Source organism: Triticum urartu, chromosome 1A (assembly GCF_056163025.1).
Source record: "Triticum urartu cultivar PI428250 chromosome 1A, HENAU_Tu73, whole genome shotgun sequence".
Taxonomy (NCBI): domain Eukaryota; kingdom Viridiplantae; phylum Streptophyta; class Magnoliopsida; order Poales; family Poaceae; genus Triticum; species Triticum urartu.
Window position 1 is genome coordinate 472,655,050 of NC_141873.1, and position 17,634 is coordinate 472,672,683.

Genomic DNA, 17,634 nt, shown 5'->3' on the forward strand with positions numbered 1-17,634 from the left:
CCATCTTCCTCTTCTTCTCCTCCGCAATCTTCTTTCTCGCACGGGTTCTGTAGTCGGCGTTCCAGTCCGAAAACCCCTCATACCACGGAATAGCGCCCTTGCCTCGTGTTCTTCCCGGGTGTTCAGGATTTCCCAGGGCACGCGTAAGCTCGTCATTCTCTCTGTTGGGCTGGAACACCCCCGATTGAGCCTCTTCTATTGCAACAAGTAGCGCATCGTCGGCTCCGTTCAGACATGCCTTCGTCGAAACATTGCCTGTCTTCGGGTCCAACTCCCCCCCATGCGCATAGAACCAAGTCCTGCACCTGGGGGGCCAGCTCTTACTAACCGGAGTGACACCTGCATCCTCCATCTCTTTCTCAGAGTTATCCCACTTAGGCATTGCCACCGCGTAGCCACCTGGCCCCAGCTTATGGAACTTATCCTTTTTTTCGGCATTCTTCTTGTTTATTCTCGACCGTTCCTTAGCTAATTCTGAATCCTTGAATTTCACGAAATCGTCCCAATGAGCACTTTGATTCTCTAGTATCCCCTCAAATACTGGAGTCTTCCTTCCTCCCTTGACGTACTTCTCCCACGCCATTCTCTTGTGGTTCTTGAATGCAACCGCCATCTTCCTAAAAGCAGCGTCCTTGACTTTCCGCACGTCTGCTTCTGTGAAATTATCTGGTAAGGTGAAATGTTCCATGAGAGTATCCCAAAGCAGATTTTTTTGCTTCTCGTCGACAAAAGTAACATCTGGACGTGGATTTGCTGGCTTTCTCCATTCTTGAAGGGAGATCGGGATTTGGTCCTTCACAATAACTCCGCACTGACGAACGAACTTGTCCGCAATCTTCTTAGGCGCTAATGGTTCGCCATTATGTCTGATTGCCTGAATATTGTACTTTACGCCCGCCTTCAACTTTTTGTTCGGGCCTCGTTTCGTCCTTTTGCCTGAAGATTTGCTCGATCCGGATGGCTGAAAGAAGAAAGATCGATTCGTTAATATATCTTCAACTCATTTAAAACATGCGATGATCACCAGATTCCTGCTTATATAAATATATATACCTCGCCGTTGTTTGTTGTTTTAGGATCAACATGTTCTTCGTCGTAGTTCATGACTTCATCTTCTCAGTCGTCGCGATCGAATATCATATCACCCTCTCCGGTGTTGTTTAGAAATTCGGAGCCGTCAAAATCTTCTTCATTCTGATCATCATCTGGCCCGCGTATGATATCGAGCATGGTCTGTTCTCTCTCTCTGTCGGTATTGTCCGCCATAGCTTTTATTTAACTATGCCAAAAGAAATATAAAACAATTTAGTATAATCTCGAATAATAGATATAATCTCGAATACATCGTCTCGAATAATAGATATAATCTCGAATACATCATGTCGAATAATAGATATAATATTGAATACATCACTAGCTAGCTAGCTAGCAAGCTAATAAAGATCGAATAGTACAGAGTAATCTAGGCCACTCGCGGTTCCTGAGGTGCGGGTGGTGGACACCCAAAGAGAAGGAACCATCACTGGATCATAGCCCGGGTGATCTTCCCAAAGAACCTGCCAGGTATTGGAGAACCTGACGTCCATAGCAGCCATGTAGCGATGGACGTGCTCGTCCTCCTCCCTGACACGGCGACGTACCACCTCCGGCGGGGCCGGCTCCCTCCGCACCGAAGGTGGCCCACGTGAATGCCACCAAAGGAGATGAGGGTCGACGATGGGACCCGGGGCCGGGTTCCTCACCAAGCGTCGCGCCCCTGAAGGTAGCACCTCCCAGTGCCAGCCCGGCGGAGCCCAGTCCCGGACATGGGTCCTCTGAAGCAGGACGTCGTCGCGGATGTGTCGACGGCGAGGATGCGGGCCGAGCATCGTCGACAACAAAATACTATATGCCACAAAAGTAAAGTAACATTTTTTAAATGATGGATTGTGATGATTTCATATATGCAAATTCTAAATTTTATAACTAAAAATATAAGAAACTAAAAAAACATCGATCATCGTCTAACAATTTGAAATTAATCTAATTCATCTAGCTAGCTAAAACTAACATTTCCAAAATTTCTAACATTTCTATATAACTAACATTTCTATAACATTTGACATTATATATATTATAACTAACATTTCTATATACTATTTGACATTAATCTAATCTAATTAATTAATTCATCTAAAACTTTGTATGAAAAACAGAAAAACAGAAAAAACTAAAAGCTAAAAACAGAAAAATTGTGTGTGTGTGCGCGTCTAGTGTGTGTGTAGTGTGTGTGTGTGTGTGTGTGTGTGCATGTATAGTGTGTCTGCGCGCGTGCGTGTGTGTGCGCTACGGTCGGCGCCGGCACCGGCGCCGGTGTGCGCTACGATCGATTGGAGGGAGGAGAGAGGCCGGGGGAGGGGCTCACAGCGCGCGCGGGCAAGGTCGAGGCGACGGCGATGGCGAGGGCGAGGTCGATCCAAAGGCGACGGTGACGGCAAAGCGAGGGGATCGGCGACCGGGACGGCGACGGGGGTGCCGCGGAGTCGACGGGGACGACGCAACGAGGACGGGGGCGTCGCGGAGTCGACGGGGACGGCGCGACGGGGGCGGCGACGGTGCGGGACGACGAGGCGGCAGAGAGAAGTGGGAGATGAGAAATTGAAAATTTTCGAAGTGTTTCTTATATAGGGGACACCTTTAGTACCGGTTGGAGCCACCAACCGGTACTAAAGGCCTGTTTTGGCCAGGCCAAGCGGGTGGGGGGGGAGCACCCCCCTTTAGTATCGGTTCCTGGCTCCAACCGGTACTAAAGGCCCCCCCCCTTTAGTACCGGTTGGTGCCACGACCCGGTACTAATGGGGGTGCGCTGCCAGGCGAGGGGCGCAGAAGTTTAGTCCCACCTCGCTAGCCGAAGGGCGCTCACACCTGCTTATAAGCCCCGCCACCGCTGCTGTCTCGAGCTCCTCTCTAAAGCAGGCCTTCTGGGCCTACCTCTGCTACTCTGCCCTATGGGGCCTACTGGGCTTGCGGGCCTGCATCCTGGCCCAACAACAGGTTGGGTTTCTAGTCGTATGCAGGCCGCTGTGGCCCGGTAGGTGGGCTTTTTTCATTTTGTTTTTTCTTTTCTGCTTTATTTACTTTGTTTTATTTATTTTTATTTGTTTTTTGCTGTATTTAGAGTTTCTTTGTGAATATTTTTGATAGTTTTTAGAAACTTTCAGTTAGTGCCGGTAGTTTTTGAATTTGAATAGTTTAAATTTTGAATTATTTGAAATTTGTGTGAATCACTAGTTTGTGAATAACTTAACTTTAAAAATACATTTTCCAGTGATTCTTTTTTATTATGTTTAATATTAGTGTGTTTTATCATTATTTTCAATTTGGTAATGCTTAAGTTATTTAAAAATGAAATGCCTTTGTAACGGATGAGTTTTCGTCCGAAACCCTGATACTTCGAAACAGATTGTCCATTTTGTACACGAAGTGTATCCAGTTTTTGCGGTAACCCTCTCTACTTTTTTGCACATGCTATGTGGGTGAAATTATGATACCATGCCAACTTTCATCCTTTTCTGAGTTCATTTGAAATGCTTTTCAATTTCAGGGTCATTTAGCTGAAAAAATCAATAAATGCATGAAAGAATTTGCTTGCACATAAAATTTCTTCGCGTTTCAAATGCCAAAACACATAAATAGCTACCCTAACTATTACAGAGAGTCCCTCCTGGGTGTGAAACACAGAAGAAAGTGATGATAGCTAAGCCGATCACATCCCAGATCTTTGGGTGTGAAACCTTTTCTTCGCGTGTGTCCCTTTGCGTCATAGCCATGGAAAATCTTCATCATTTAACGGGATGCTCAGGTCAATATTCACTGTGAATGGAGCAATTTCATCAAACTTTTCATAATCTTCTGACTTGTCTGTCTTGTCATCCACTCCCACGATGTTTCTCTTCCCAGAAAGAACTATGTGCCGCTTTGACTCATCGTACGATGCATTCGCTTCCTTATCTTTTCTTTTTCTTGGCTTCAGTGAGAGAATGTCCGTCCATACATATTATTTGTTCCCCTCCTAGCGTGCCTTTTCCATCCAGTCTACCCTTATGCCGCGATTCAGGAACACCAGTCGGCTTAAGGTCAGGAATAAAGTCAATACAAAACTCAATGACCTCCTCATTTTGACGGCCCTTGGAGATGCTTCCTTCTGGCCTAGCACGGTTATGAACATATTTATTTAAGACTCCCATGAACCTCTCAAAGGGGAACATATTGTGTAGAAATACAGGACCCAAAACGTTAATCTCTTCGCATAGGTGAACTAGGACGTGCGTCATGATGTTGAAGAAGGATGGTGGGAACACCAACTCGAAACTGACAAGACATTGCACCAAATCATTCTGTAACCTTGGTATGATTTCTGGATCGATTACCTTCTGAGAGATTGCATTGAGAAATGCACATAGCTTCACAATGGCTAATCGAACGTTTTCCGGTAGAAGCCCCCTCAATGCAACCGGAAGCAGTTGCGTCATAATCACGTGGCAGTCATGAGACTTTAGGTTCTGGAACTTTTTCTCTGCCATGTTTATTATTCCCTTTATATTCGACGAGAAGCCAGACGGTACCTTAATACTGAGCAGGCATTCAAAGAAGATTTCCTTCTCTTCTTTGGTAAGAGCGTAGCTTGCATGATCCTGATGTATGCCGTCTTTTCTGTGCATACGTTGCTGGTCCTCCCGTGCCTCAGGTGTATCTTTTGTCTTCCCATACACGCCCAAGAAGCCAAGCAGGGTCACACAAAGATTCTTCGTCACGTGCATCACGTCGATTGCGGAGCAGACCTCGAGGTCTATCCAATAGGGCAGGTCCCAAAATATAGATTTCTTCTTCCACATGGGTGCGCGTCCGTCAGCGTCATTCGGAACAGGTTGTCCACCAGGACCCTTTCCAAAGACCACCTTCAAATCCTTGACCATATCATGTACCTCAGCACCAGTACGGTGGCGAGGCTTCGTCCGGTGATCTGCCTCACCTTTGAAATGCTTGCCTTTCTTTCTTACGGGATGCCTGCTCGGAAGAAATCGATGATGTCCCAGGTACACATTCTTCTTACAATTAGCCAAATATATATTGTCGGTATCGTCCAAACAGTGCGTGCATGCGCGGTATCCCTTGTTTGTCTGTCCTGAAAGGTTACTGAGAGCAGGCCAATCATTGATGGTCACGAACAACAACGCCTTTAGGTCAAATTCTTCCCCCATGTGCTCATCCCACGCATGTACACCTGTTCCATTCCACAGTTGTAAGAGTTCTTCAACTAATGGCCTTAGGTACACATCAATGTCGTTGCCGGGTTGCTTAGGGCCTTGGATGAGCACTGGCATCGTAATGAACTTCCGCTTCATGCACAACCAAGGAGGAAGGTTATACAAACATAGAGTCACAGGCCAGGTGCTATGGTTGCTGCTCTACTCCCCAAAAGGATTAATGCCATCTGCGCTTAGACCAAACGATACGCTCCTTGTGTCATCTCCAAACTCCTTCCCGTACTTTCTTTCGATTTTTCTCCACTGCGACCCGTCAGCGGGTACTCTCAACTTTCCGTCTTTCTTACGGTCTTCTCTGTGCCATCGCATCGCCTTGGCATGCTCATTGTTTTGGAACAAACGTTTCAACCATGGTATTATAGGAGCATACCACATCACCTTGGCAGGAATCTTCTTCCTGGGGCGCCGGCCCTCGACATCACCAGGGTCATCGCGGCAGATCTTATAGAGCAATGCACCACATACCGGGCAAGCGTTCAAATCCTCGTACTCACCGCGGTAGAGGATGCAATCATTAGGGCATGCATGTATCTTCTGCACCTCTAACCCTAGAGGGCAGACAACCTTCTTTGCTTCGTACGTACTCTCGGGCAATTCGTTGTCCTTTGGAAGCATATCCTTTATCATTACCAGCAACTTTCCAAATCCCTTGTCAGATACACCATTCTCTGCCTTCCATTGCAGCAATTCCAGTGTGGTGCCCAGCTTTTTCTTGTCACCTACGCAATTCGGGTACAACAATTTTTTGTGATCCTCTAACATGCGCTGCAACTTCTTCTTCTCCAAATCACTTGCGCAGTTTCTCTTTGCATCGGCAATGGCCCGACCTAGATCATCAACGGGCTCATCTGATGCCTCTTCTTCAGCTTCTTCCCGCATTGCCGGCTCAGCTTCTTCCCGCATTACCGGCTCAGCTTCTTCCCCCATTGTTGTATCATCGTATTCAGGGAACCCATGGCCAGGATAGCTGTCGTCGTCCTCTTCTTCTTCATTGTCTTCCATCATAACCCCTCTTTCTCCGTGCTTGGTCCAAACATTATAATGGGGCATGAAACCTGTCTTAAATAGGTGGACGTGAATGGTTCTTGACGTAGAGTAATTGTGACCATTCTTACAGCGAGCACATGGACAAGGCATAAAACCATTCGCCTGCTTGTTTGCCTCAGCCGCAAGCAGAAAAGTACGCACGCCCTCAACGAACTGGGGAGAGCATCGGTCATCGTACATCCATTGCCGGCTCATCTTCATTACACAACACCGAATAGACCAAATTAATACAAGTTCATACATAAAGTTCATACAACACTTAAATGCAACAAACAAATAACTCTCTAGCTAAAGCATTTAAATGCAACAACAAATACGATCAAGATCGCAACTAAGGTAACAATGGATCCAACAGCATAATGATACCAAGCCTCACTATCGATGGCATATTTTCTAATCTTTCTAATCTTCAAGCGCATTTTCTCCATCTTAATCTTGTGATCATCGACGACATCGGCAACATGCAACTCCAATTCCATCTTCTCCCCCTCAATTCTTTTCAATTTTTCTTTCAAGTACTCGTTTTCTCTTTCAACTAAATTTAACCTCTCGGCAATAGGGTCGGTTGGAATTTCAGGTTCAGATACCTCCTAGAAAAAATTTCTATGTCAACTTGATGGGCATAATTTTTCATAAACACGAAATGCAACTAGTTTTAAAAGAGAACATACATACCACATCCGAATCATAACAAGGACTAGGGCCGACGGGGACGGATATCAAAACCATGGCACTATATGTATAACAAACAACGTACGGGTAAGATAATTATACGAGTAACTATATATCCAAATCACACACATCAATTTTTATATAAAATTTCATGAACAAGAGGCTCACCACAAGGTGGTGCCGGCGACGGGACGGTGCGGGTGATCGACGGTGGCTACGATGGAGATTTAGAAGGCACTAAGTAAACCACACCTACATATGCAAACTAAGTGTTATTTTTGACCTCAAATTGCATATAAATCAAATACTAGCACATATATATATATCCTCCCAAATTACTAAACTCACAAATTAATCACTATATATATAAACCAATGCAAGAGCTAATCTAGCAATGAGAGATGAAAGGACAAAGTTGCTAACCTTTGTGATCATTTGAATGGATGAGGGCCTTCAAATCTTGACAAATTTTGGGAAAATTTTGTGATGAACTCGAGAGGAAGAAGGGAAGAACAGAGGAGAGGGCCGGAGAGGGGAAAGTGGGAAGAACAGAGTGCTGGTGGATGAAGGGTTTATATAGGTTGACCTTTAGTACCGGTTCGTGGCACGAACCAGTACTAAAGGTGCTAGAGGGGCCCCACTCTGACAACATCCTGCCACAACTCTCATTAGTACCGGTTCGTGGCACGAACCGGTGCTAAAGGTTCGCCATGAACCGGTACTAATGAAAGCGTCCCGGCTAGCCATTGGAACCGGCACTAATGTATACATTAGTGCCGGCTCAAATACAAACCGGCACTAATGTGCTTCACGATTGACCCTTTTTCTACTAGTGACAGGGGCCAACTGAGGAAGGGGAGGCGAGCGGAGGTGAGAGCGGGGACGATCAAGGTGAGTGGGAGTCCGACGGTGAAGGAGAGGGAGGCGACGACGTCGACTCCAGCGAAGAGGAGGAGGAGGAGGAGGTTGAACCCCCTCGCCCGGAGGGGCGATCCAAGCTCACACACGATCCGGTGCAGGAACGTGGCAAGGCGACTGCTCCTGTTGGGCAGTCGTCGAAACGCCCTCGGACCTCTTCTCCTACGCCGACTGGAAAGGCTCCCAAGCACCCACGCGCAGCGCCGTCCAAGCCGCCCAAGGCTCTGCCCAAGATGAAGGTGGCCGTCCCCACCATTTCCGGGTAATAATAAAACTTGTTTTCCTTTGTCGACCGTGGATGGATCCTTGGTCGATCCATCGAGCCAACCGACTGACTTTCGAGGCTTGCAGTGCTGCTACTTCTGAGATCTCTGCCAAGGACGACGACCAAGAGATGGAGGATGCTGTTACCTCCAACCCTGGTACGATTACTGACGTTCCTCTTTGAGTCGACTAAACATTTATTGCAACTCTGGTCGATTGAATGTTTCCCTTGTAGCCCCTCCTCATGTTATCGACCTCCTGGATGATGACGACGACGGTCCGTTGAGAGTGAGGAGGCACAAGAGGGCGTCGGCTGACAAGACCCCCCAATCCGCTCCGGCGTCTGAGGCCGTAGCTCGGGATGGTGGTGACACCACTCAGGCTTCTATGACCTTCGTCGTTCCTATGGCGAGTGTGCGGCCCTCGACGTCGACTGCGGATCCGTCTTTGCTTTTTGCCGCATACCCCGTCCCCGAGGACCAAGCGGCTGCTGCAAAAGAGGCTATACGTCAGGCAGGGATCATGATGGAGCAAGTGAAGTTGGCTCGGGAGGCCAGCCAAGCAGCTTATGACGCGAGCTCGGCTCTTCAGAGCAACGTCCAGGTCAGTCGACTTAACGCTTGGTCTGTTATGATATGCTGTTTGAAGAATCTCTTTTCCGAAGATCTCTGTATCTGTACATCCACTGGGTGTGTCTGCCAATTCCTGGACGAGTGGGGGCACGCTAAGTGCACCCACTGGGTGCAGTCCCCGAGACTATGGTGGACTGCGGGCAGTCGACTGTAGTCTTTATATTGTTGTAGCTGTATTTCTTCATTCGGTCTGGTCGGGCCATGTCGAATGGGACTGTATCTGGTCAACTGCGGGCAGTCGACTTCTTCTTTTTTTTTACAGTGGGGGCATGCTGAGTGCACCCACTGGGTGTAGCCCCCGAGACTATTGTTGAATGTTCTTGATTCGGCTGTAGTCTTAGAAACGTCATCATTGTCTCTTGGTTGCTCGGAAGCAACTTGTCTTGGACGTCTGTCGACTGATTTTTCTTTTTGCAGAAATCCTGTGAACTTGTAGCTCGCTATACTGAGTTGGAGAATCAGCAGATCCAGCTCAACCTTAACTTGAAGCTTGCCCAGGAGAATTTGAAGAAGGCGCAAGAAGAAGCAAAAGGTATGGCTGGTGAGGTTCTCTATTCTTAACGGGTGGCTTTTCTTTCTTGTCCATTCTTGATGTTGGTTCCACTCGACGCGCCGCAGATAAACTGGAGGAAGCTCTAAAGAAGAAGGACCAAGATCTTGCAGAGGCACAGAAGGAGGCCTCGAGCAAAACGAAGCTCGCAGAAGAGAAACTGGCTTCGGTCGGAGCTCTTGAACAGGAGAACTCCAGACTGAAAACTGCTCTGCACGACAAGGCGGGTGAGCTGTCGGGGAAGGTAAAAGATCTGGAGGCTTATCTCGGTGGACTCGCCAAGAAGCTGTTCGTCATGCTCGAAGGTAATTATTCCAACCCGGCTGTCTTGTAGTTGCTGAGCCCGCATATGGCCACTGTCTTATTCTTGAATCGTGTTTGCAGAATTCTGCCAGAGCTTTGAAGAGGAAACCAGTCGAGTGGAGCCAGGCTTGGATCCCGCCAATTCTCTCGTGAAGGACGAGGCTGCTATGAACGTGCTCCGGCTGGAGTCTCGTGTTACCAGCATCGTTGATTATCTTGCTCGGCTGAAGGTTGCGATGTCGCGGATCGACACATCACTCTGGCCCGGAACGACACTTCAGAACGACCTCGAGTCCCTGATGGTCTGACTGAATGAAGTACCGGGTCGAGTGGCGGAATGGAAGAAATCTTCTGCTAGATGTGGTGCTGATGTCGCTCTGTCTCTGGTCCGCGTCCATTGCAAGGAGGCGCGAGAAGAAAAGCTGGCCGCCATCCAAGTTGCCAATACCAGGAAGCACAACTTTCAGGACTTCATGGAGACTTTTATTGCTGCTGCCACTCGTATTGCAAACGGGATCGACTTGGACGAGTTCGTCGCCCCTTCCAGTCCTCCTCCTGAGGAATGAAAAACTTTCGTGCTTCACTTTAAATTTGCCTCGGAATGCCGAGTGGATTTGTAACCGTTAAACTCCGCTGAGCCGAGGGCTCGAGTACTTTGATCTGAGGTCTGGGACCTTTTAGGCTTTATCCGATCTTGATTTCTTGTTGAATATCTTCATGGTTTGATTCGTCGAGTGGAACTTGATCTTCACTCGGAATAACCTTGTATTTGCAGCGCAGCTCCGAGGGAGAAGGCAGCAGTCGACCCGCGGATTGGGTTGTGTCCTGTACTTAGGCAAGCACTGTGCTGCAGCTAAGCCTCCGAGTGGGAGGTTCGCTCTCCACTCGGTAGGATTTTCAAACACTTAGGCGAGCTCTGGGCTGCAGCTAAGCCTCCGAGTGGGAGGTTTGCTCTCCACTTGGTAGGGTTTTCAAATACTTAAGCGAGTGGTTGGACTGCAGCTAAGCCCCCGAGTGGGAGGATCGCTCTCCACTCGGTAGGATTTTTTCAAACTTAGGCGAGTGCCTGACTACAGCTAAGTCTCCAAGTGGGAGAACTTAGGCGAGTACTGGACTACAGCTAAGCCCCCGAGTGGGAGGTTTGCTCTCCACTTGGTAGGATTTTTTCAAACTTAGGCGAGTGCCTGACTGCAGCTAAGTCTCTTAGTGGGAGAACTTAGGCGAGTACTGGACTGCAGCTAAGCCCCCGAGTGGGAGGTTTGCTCTCCACTCGGTAGGATTTTTTCAAACTTAGGCGAGTGTCTGACTGCAGCTAAGTCTCTTAGTGGGAGAACTTAGGCGAGTACTGGACTGCAGCTAAGCCCCCGAGTGGGAGGTTTGCTCTCCACTCGGTAGGATTTTTTCAAACTTAGGCAAGCACTGGGCTGCAGCTAAGCCCCCGAGTGGGAGTCTGGCTCTCCACTCGGTAGGATTTTTCAAACTTAGGCGAGTGCCTGACTGCAGCTAAGTCTCTTAGTGGGAGAACTTAGGCAAGTACTGGACTGCAGCTAAGCCCCCGAGTGGGAGGTTTGCTCTCCACTCGGTAGGATTTTTTCAAACTTAGGCGAGTGTCTGACTGCAGCTAAGTCTCTTAGTGGGAGAGCTTAGGCGAGTACTGGACTGCAGCTAAGCCCCCGAGTGGGAGTCTGGCTCTCCACTCGGTAGGATTTTTCAAACTTAGGCGAAACGGATTCGCAGCTAAGTCACCCACTGGGGGATTTCGTATGTAAACAAAAGTGACAGCAATTATTGGAACACTCTTGCCTTTGATAAAAACGAACTGCAGAAATTTTTCTTATTACATCTCTTCCAAGGGAGAACTCAAGTGTAAAAGGGGCGGAGTAGTTCTGTATTCCAAGCTCGTGGCTCGTCGATCTGGCGATCAACATTGTAGAGGTGATACGCTCCATTGTGGAGGACTCTGGTGACGATGAAGGGGCCTTCCCAAGTGGGAGCAAGCTTGTGTGGTTTCTGTTGATCCACTCGGAGGACCAAATCTCCTTCTTGGAAGGCTCGACTCTTCACATTCCGAGCGTGGAATCGACGCAAGTCTTGCTGATAAATGGTCGATCTGATCATGGCCATCTCCCTCTCTTCTTCTAAGAGGTCGACTGCGTCTTGCCGGGCTTGTTCTGCTTCATCTTCGGTGTAAAGTTCGACTCGGGGTGCGTTGTGAAGAAGATCACTCGGCAGAACTGCTTCGGCTCCGTAAACCAGAAAGAATGGAGTTCTTCCAGTCGACCGGTTAGGGGTTGTTCTTGATCCCCATAGAACTGACGGAAGCTCGTCGACCCAGGCATCTGCCGCGTGCTTGAGATCACCTATCAGTCGAGGCTTTAGTCCTTTGAGAATCAGACCATTTGCTCTCTCAGCTTGTCCATTTGACTGGGGATGGGCGACCGATGCGTAGTCGACTCGTGTGCCTTGAGAGGCGCAAAAAGCTCTGAACTTGTCCGAATCAAAGTTTGACCCATTGTCAGTGATGATGCTATGCGGGACTCCATATCTGAATGTTAGCCCTCTGATGAAACTGATAGCAGTGCAAGCATCAAGATTCTTGATGGGCTTAGCTTCAATCCATTTGGTAAACTTGTCGACTGCCACAAGCACATGAGTGAAACCACTCCTGCCTATTCTCAGTGGACCAACCATGTCCAGTCCCCAGACAGCAAAGGGCCAGATGAGTGGAATGGTCTTCAGGGCTGATGCAGGCTTGTGTGACATGTTGGAGTAGAACTGGCACCCTCCACACTTGTCGACTATCTCTTTTGCCATCTCATTTGCTCTTGGCCTATAAAATCCCGCTCGGTATGCTTTAGCCACAATGGTCCGAGAGGACGCATGGTGACCACAGGTCCCCGAGTGGATATCATCAAGGATTATCTGACCCTCTTCTGGTGTTGTGCACTTCTGACCGATTCCAGTCGCGCTTTCTCTATACAACTGTCCCTTTATGACTGTGAAGGCCTTGGACCGGCGGACGATCTGTCGAGCCTCTTCCTCGTCCTCCGGGAGTTCTTTGCTTAGGATATACGCGATGTACGGTATCGTCCAGTCGGGAGTGATAGCCAAGACCTCCATGACTAGGTCGACCACAGCAGGAATTTCGACTTCAGTCGGATCTGTGGCACTTTTCGGTTGTGGGGCTTCTTCTACGAAGGGATCCTCCTGGACTGACGGCGAGCGGATGTGCTCCAAAAACACATTGCTGGGAATGGCTTCTCTCTTGGAGCCTATCTTTGCCAGATCATCTGCTGCTTGATTTTTCAGTCGGGGGATGTGATGAAGCTCTAACCCCTCGAATTTCTTTTCTAGCTTTCTCACTGCATTGCAATATCCAGTCATTGCCGGACTTCTGACGTCCCACTCCTTCATCACTTGATTAACCACCAAATCTGAGTCGCCATAGACCATGAGGCGACGGACGCCGAGTGAAATGGCCATGCGCAACCCATACAAAAGTGCTTCATATTCTGCTTCATTATTGGAGGAATCGAAGTGAATCTGGAGAACATATCTGAGCTTATCTCCTCGGGGGGAGACTAGGACTACCCCAGCACCGGAACCATTCAGCATCTTAGACCCATCGAAGAACATGGTCCAGTGCTCCAAGTGAACTTGAGTCAGAAGTTGCTGTTCAACCCACTCGGCGATGAAATCTGCGATTGCTTGGGACTTGATAGCCTTCTTTGCTTCAAACTTGATATCTAAGGGAAGGATTTCAATCGCCCACTTCGCCACTCGACCGGTTGCATCTCTGTTGTGCAAAATCTCTGACAGTGGAGCGTCGCTGACGACTGTAATGGAATGGTCAGAGAAGTAGTGTGCAACCTTCTTTGTGGTCATGTAAATCCCGTATACAAGCTTCTGGTAATGGGGATATCTTTGCTTCGAAGGAGTCAAAACTTCAGACACATAATATACTGGGCGCTGAACTCTGAAGGCCTTTCCTTCTTCTTCCCGCTCAACCGTAAGTACTGTACTGACAACTTGTCCCGTGGCCACAATGTAAAGCAGCAGAGGCTCTTTACTGATTGGGGCAGCAAGCACCGGCTGGGTGGAGAGCAGAGCTTTGAGCTCTGCAAACGCTGCATCAGCTTCTGGAGTCCACTCGAACTTGTCAGACTTCTTCATCAGTCGGTAAAGAGGCAACGCCTTTTCGCCGAGACGAGAAATGAATTGACTTAGAGCGGCCAAGCAACCAGTAAGCTTTTGGACATCGTGTACACGCACAGGGCGCTTCATCCGGAGTATGGTGCCAATTTTCTCGGGATTGGCGTCGATTCCTCGTTCGGAAACGAGAAAACCAAGTAACTTTCCACCTGGAACTCCGAATGTGCACTTTGATGGATTAAGCTTGATATCATATCTCCTGAGGTTAGCAAAGGTTTCGGCAAGGTCAGTCAGTAGGTCGGAACCTTTCCGTGACTTAACCACAATATCATCCATGTATGCTTCTACGTTCCGACTGATCTGAGTGAGCAAACACTTCTGAATCATCCTCATGAACGTGGCTCCAGCATTCTTGAGGCCGAAGGGCATGGTGACATAACAGAAGCACCCAAATGGGGTGATGAAAGCCGTTTTGATCTCGTCGGGTCCATACAGACGGATCTGATGGTACCCTGAATAAGCATCTAGAAAAGACAAACGCTCACACCCCGCGGTCGAGTCCACTACCTGGTCGATGCGGGGGAGAGGGAAATGATCTTTCGGGCAGGCCTGATTGATGTGTTTAAAGTCAATGCACATGCGAAGTGACTTGTCCTTCTTGGGGACCATGACAACATTGGCGAGCCACTCGGAGTGGTAAATCTCTCGGATGAACTCTGCTGCTAAGAGCCGAGCCACCTCCTCGCCAATAGCTTTCCTCTTCTGGACGGCGGACCGTCGAAGATGTTCTTTCACAAGCTTGAACTTCGGGTCGACTCGTAGACGGTGCTCAGCCAGCCCCCTGGGAACTCCAGGCATGTCAGAAGGCTTCCATGCAAAGACGTCCCAGTTCTCTCGGAGGAACTGGATGAGCGCTTCTTCCTATTTGGAGTCGAGCGTCGTCGAGATGTGAGTCGGAGCAGCGTCGGGGTCGGTCGGGTGAATGTGAGCTGTCTTAGTTTCACCGGACGACTGAAAAGCAGATTCTGAAGCAGGCTTCTTGGCTCGTAGCAATTCACTCGGATCAGCAGTCTTCTGGTACTCTTGTAGCTCAACAACTTCCATCTGAGCGTCAGCAATCTTCGATCCTTTCTGAAAACACTCCTCTGCTTTCTTCCTATTGCCGGTAACGGTGATCACACCTCTGGGGCCGGGCATCTTCAACTTGAGATACACATAGCATGGTCGAGCCATGAAGCGTGCATAAGCTGGCCGGCCCAGAATAGCATGGTAAGCACTTTGGAAGTCCACAACCTCAAATGTCAATTTTTCCTTGCGGTAATTCTTTGAATCACCGAAAACCACGTCGAGAGCAATCTGGCCGAGTGACTCGGCTTTCTTTCCAGGAATGACTCCATGGAAGCTCATGTTGCTGGCGCTGAGCCTAGACATCGGAATGCCCGTCCCTTTCAATGTTTCAGCATACAGTATGTTCAGGCCACTGCCACCATCCATCAGGACTTTGGTCAGTCGAGTGCCTTCGACAACTGGGTCGACCACCAAAGCTTGCCTCCCAGGGGTGGCAATGTGCGTAGGGTGATCGGACCGGTCGAATGTGATGGCAGTCTGAGACCACTTCAGATAACTGGGTGTCGCCGGAGCAACCATATTCACCTCACGGTTAATGACTTTCAGTCGACTTTTGCTTTCGACATCAGCAAAAATCATCAGGGTGGAATTGATTTGGGGGTATCCGTCGTCACTATCTTCCTTGTCCTCGACTGTGTCCGACTCTTTTTCCTTATCTTTGGGCTGTTTGCCCTGAAACTGCTGGATCAGGAGCCGGCACTGTCGAGTGGTATCCTTTGGGTAAATGAAATTACCCTCTTCATCTTTCTTGGTGTGGATGTGACATGGAAGATCCAAAACATCATTTTCATCTTGATCCTTGACTTTCTTGGGCTTCCAGGGGCCTTTGGGTTTTCCCTTGAAATTTCCCTGGGTTGCGGCCAGGGCCTCCCCAGAGGCGGCTGGCTCGGCCTTCCGCTTCTGCTTCCCACTGGAATTGCCTCCGGTTTCCTGGGCGACTGCTTTCTACTTGCCACTCCGGAGTCGATCTTCATCTTCTCCGTTAGCGTATTTGGTGGCAATTTCCATCATCCGATTCAGGGACATTTCTCCGGTCCGACCGAACTTCAGGTTCAACTCTCTGTTCTTGACGCCTTCTTTAAAGGCGCAAACTGCTTGGTGATCCGGTACGTTCTCAACTGTGTGATGCAAAGTGATCCACCTCTGGATGTAATCCCTCAGAGTTTCACTCGGCTTCTGCACGCAAGACCGCAATTCTGTAAGGCTGCGGGTCGCTTGCATGTTCCCTCAAAGGTTGTGACAAACACTCGAGAGAGATCCTCCCAAGTGTAGATGCTGCTGGGTGCTAACTGATTCAACCACGCTCTGGCCGAGCCCTCTAACAGGAGAGGCAAATGCTTCATGGCCACCTCATCATTGCCGCCGCCAATCTGCATAGCCACTCAGTAAGCTTCGAGCCAAGTGTCAGGCTTAGACTCACCGGTGAACTTGCTGACTCCTGTCGCCAACCGAAAGTTGGGAGGAATCACCGCGGCCCTGATGGCTCGACTGAAACACTCTGGCCCTGAAACACGTACTCTGCTGCTGGCGGGTGCATCTCTGTTCTGGCCTTCCTGATGAGCCCTGTTCCTGTCAACCAAGCCTTGAACGAGGACAGATCTCGCGTCAAAGCCTGGGTCCCTGGGGTCGACTGGAATCCTCTGCCCAACGCTATGAGGGCGCCTGTCATCTCGATGTCGAGGCGCATATGACCCACTCCTCGGGGGAGGGGTTGGCACTCGACGTCGATCATCACGACCGGATCGGTGATCATACTGCTCATTCCTTCTGTACTGATCATGCCGGTCACCACGTCCCTCACGCCTCGGGGGCGACCTCGGGCTGTGAGCCGACTGGACTGTATCTGTCGCAACGGATCGACTGTGGATCCTGTTCCGCGACTGAGAAACAGCGGAATTCTGGTTTCCTGCCGCCCGGAGCAACGCTCTGATCTGCAACAAGCCCCTGCTATCCTCCGACTGGGAGGGCTGAATCGATTCTGCTATACGGGCCGCGGCGGCCAAATTCTGAACTGGGGTTCGATATACCTGCGTCGGCGGGAAGAGTTGGCGTCGACTAGACTCGGGAGCCCGCTGACGCGCTTGCTCATCGAGTGCTCGCTGGAGATTCTCCAGTCGAGTGCGCTCGGCCAAATTAGCCAAGCGCGCGTCCTCCAAGGCCCGGGCCTCGGGGGACTCTCCGATGATAGGAGTGCGGAGCGCGTCCGTGTTCCGGCGGCGAAGCTCCTCTCGCTGTAATGACGTGAGAGGTTCGGGGAGATACTCATCGTGGGGACGCGACGGGTCGCCCCCACCCGCGCCTCCATCAGCGCGAGGGAAACCGGGAGGACTGTGCGTTCCATCGACCGCCAGGATCTCAGCCGCTGGGTCGCTGCTGTCGCACTCGGATGCGGTCTCCACGGAGCCAGTCGAACAGGCCGCAGAGGGATTCGTCGGGCTCGATTGCCGCGACTTGCGGGGCGGCCGACTGGCGAGCCACGGCATGCCTCACCCACCTCTGAAGTCTCGACCGACCGAAGCGCTTGCGCCGGTGGGAGACAGAGCGGGGAGGCGATACGGGGGCCGACCGATACTGGGTCGACGGCTGCCGCAGGAGGACGCCACGAACGCATGCGCGGAAGTGCGTCGCACCGCGGACGGGGAGCGCGTCGACGTCGAGTGGC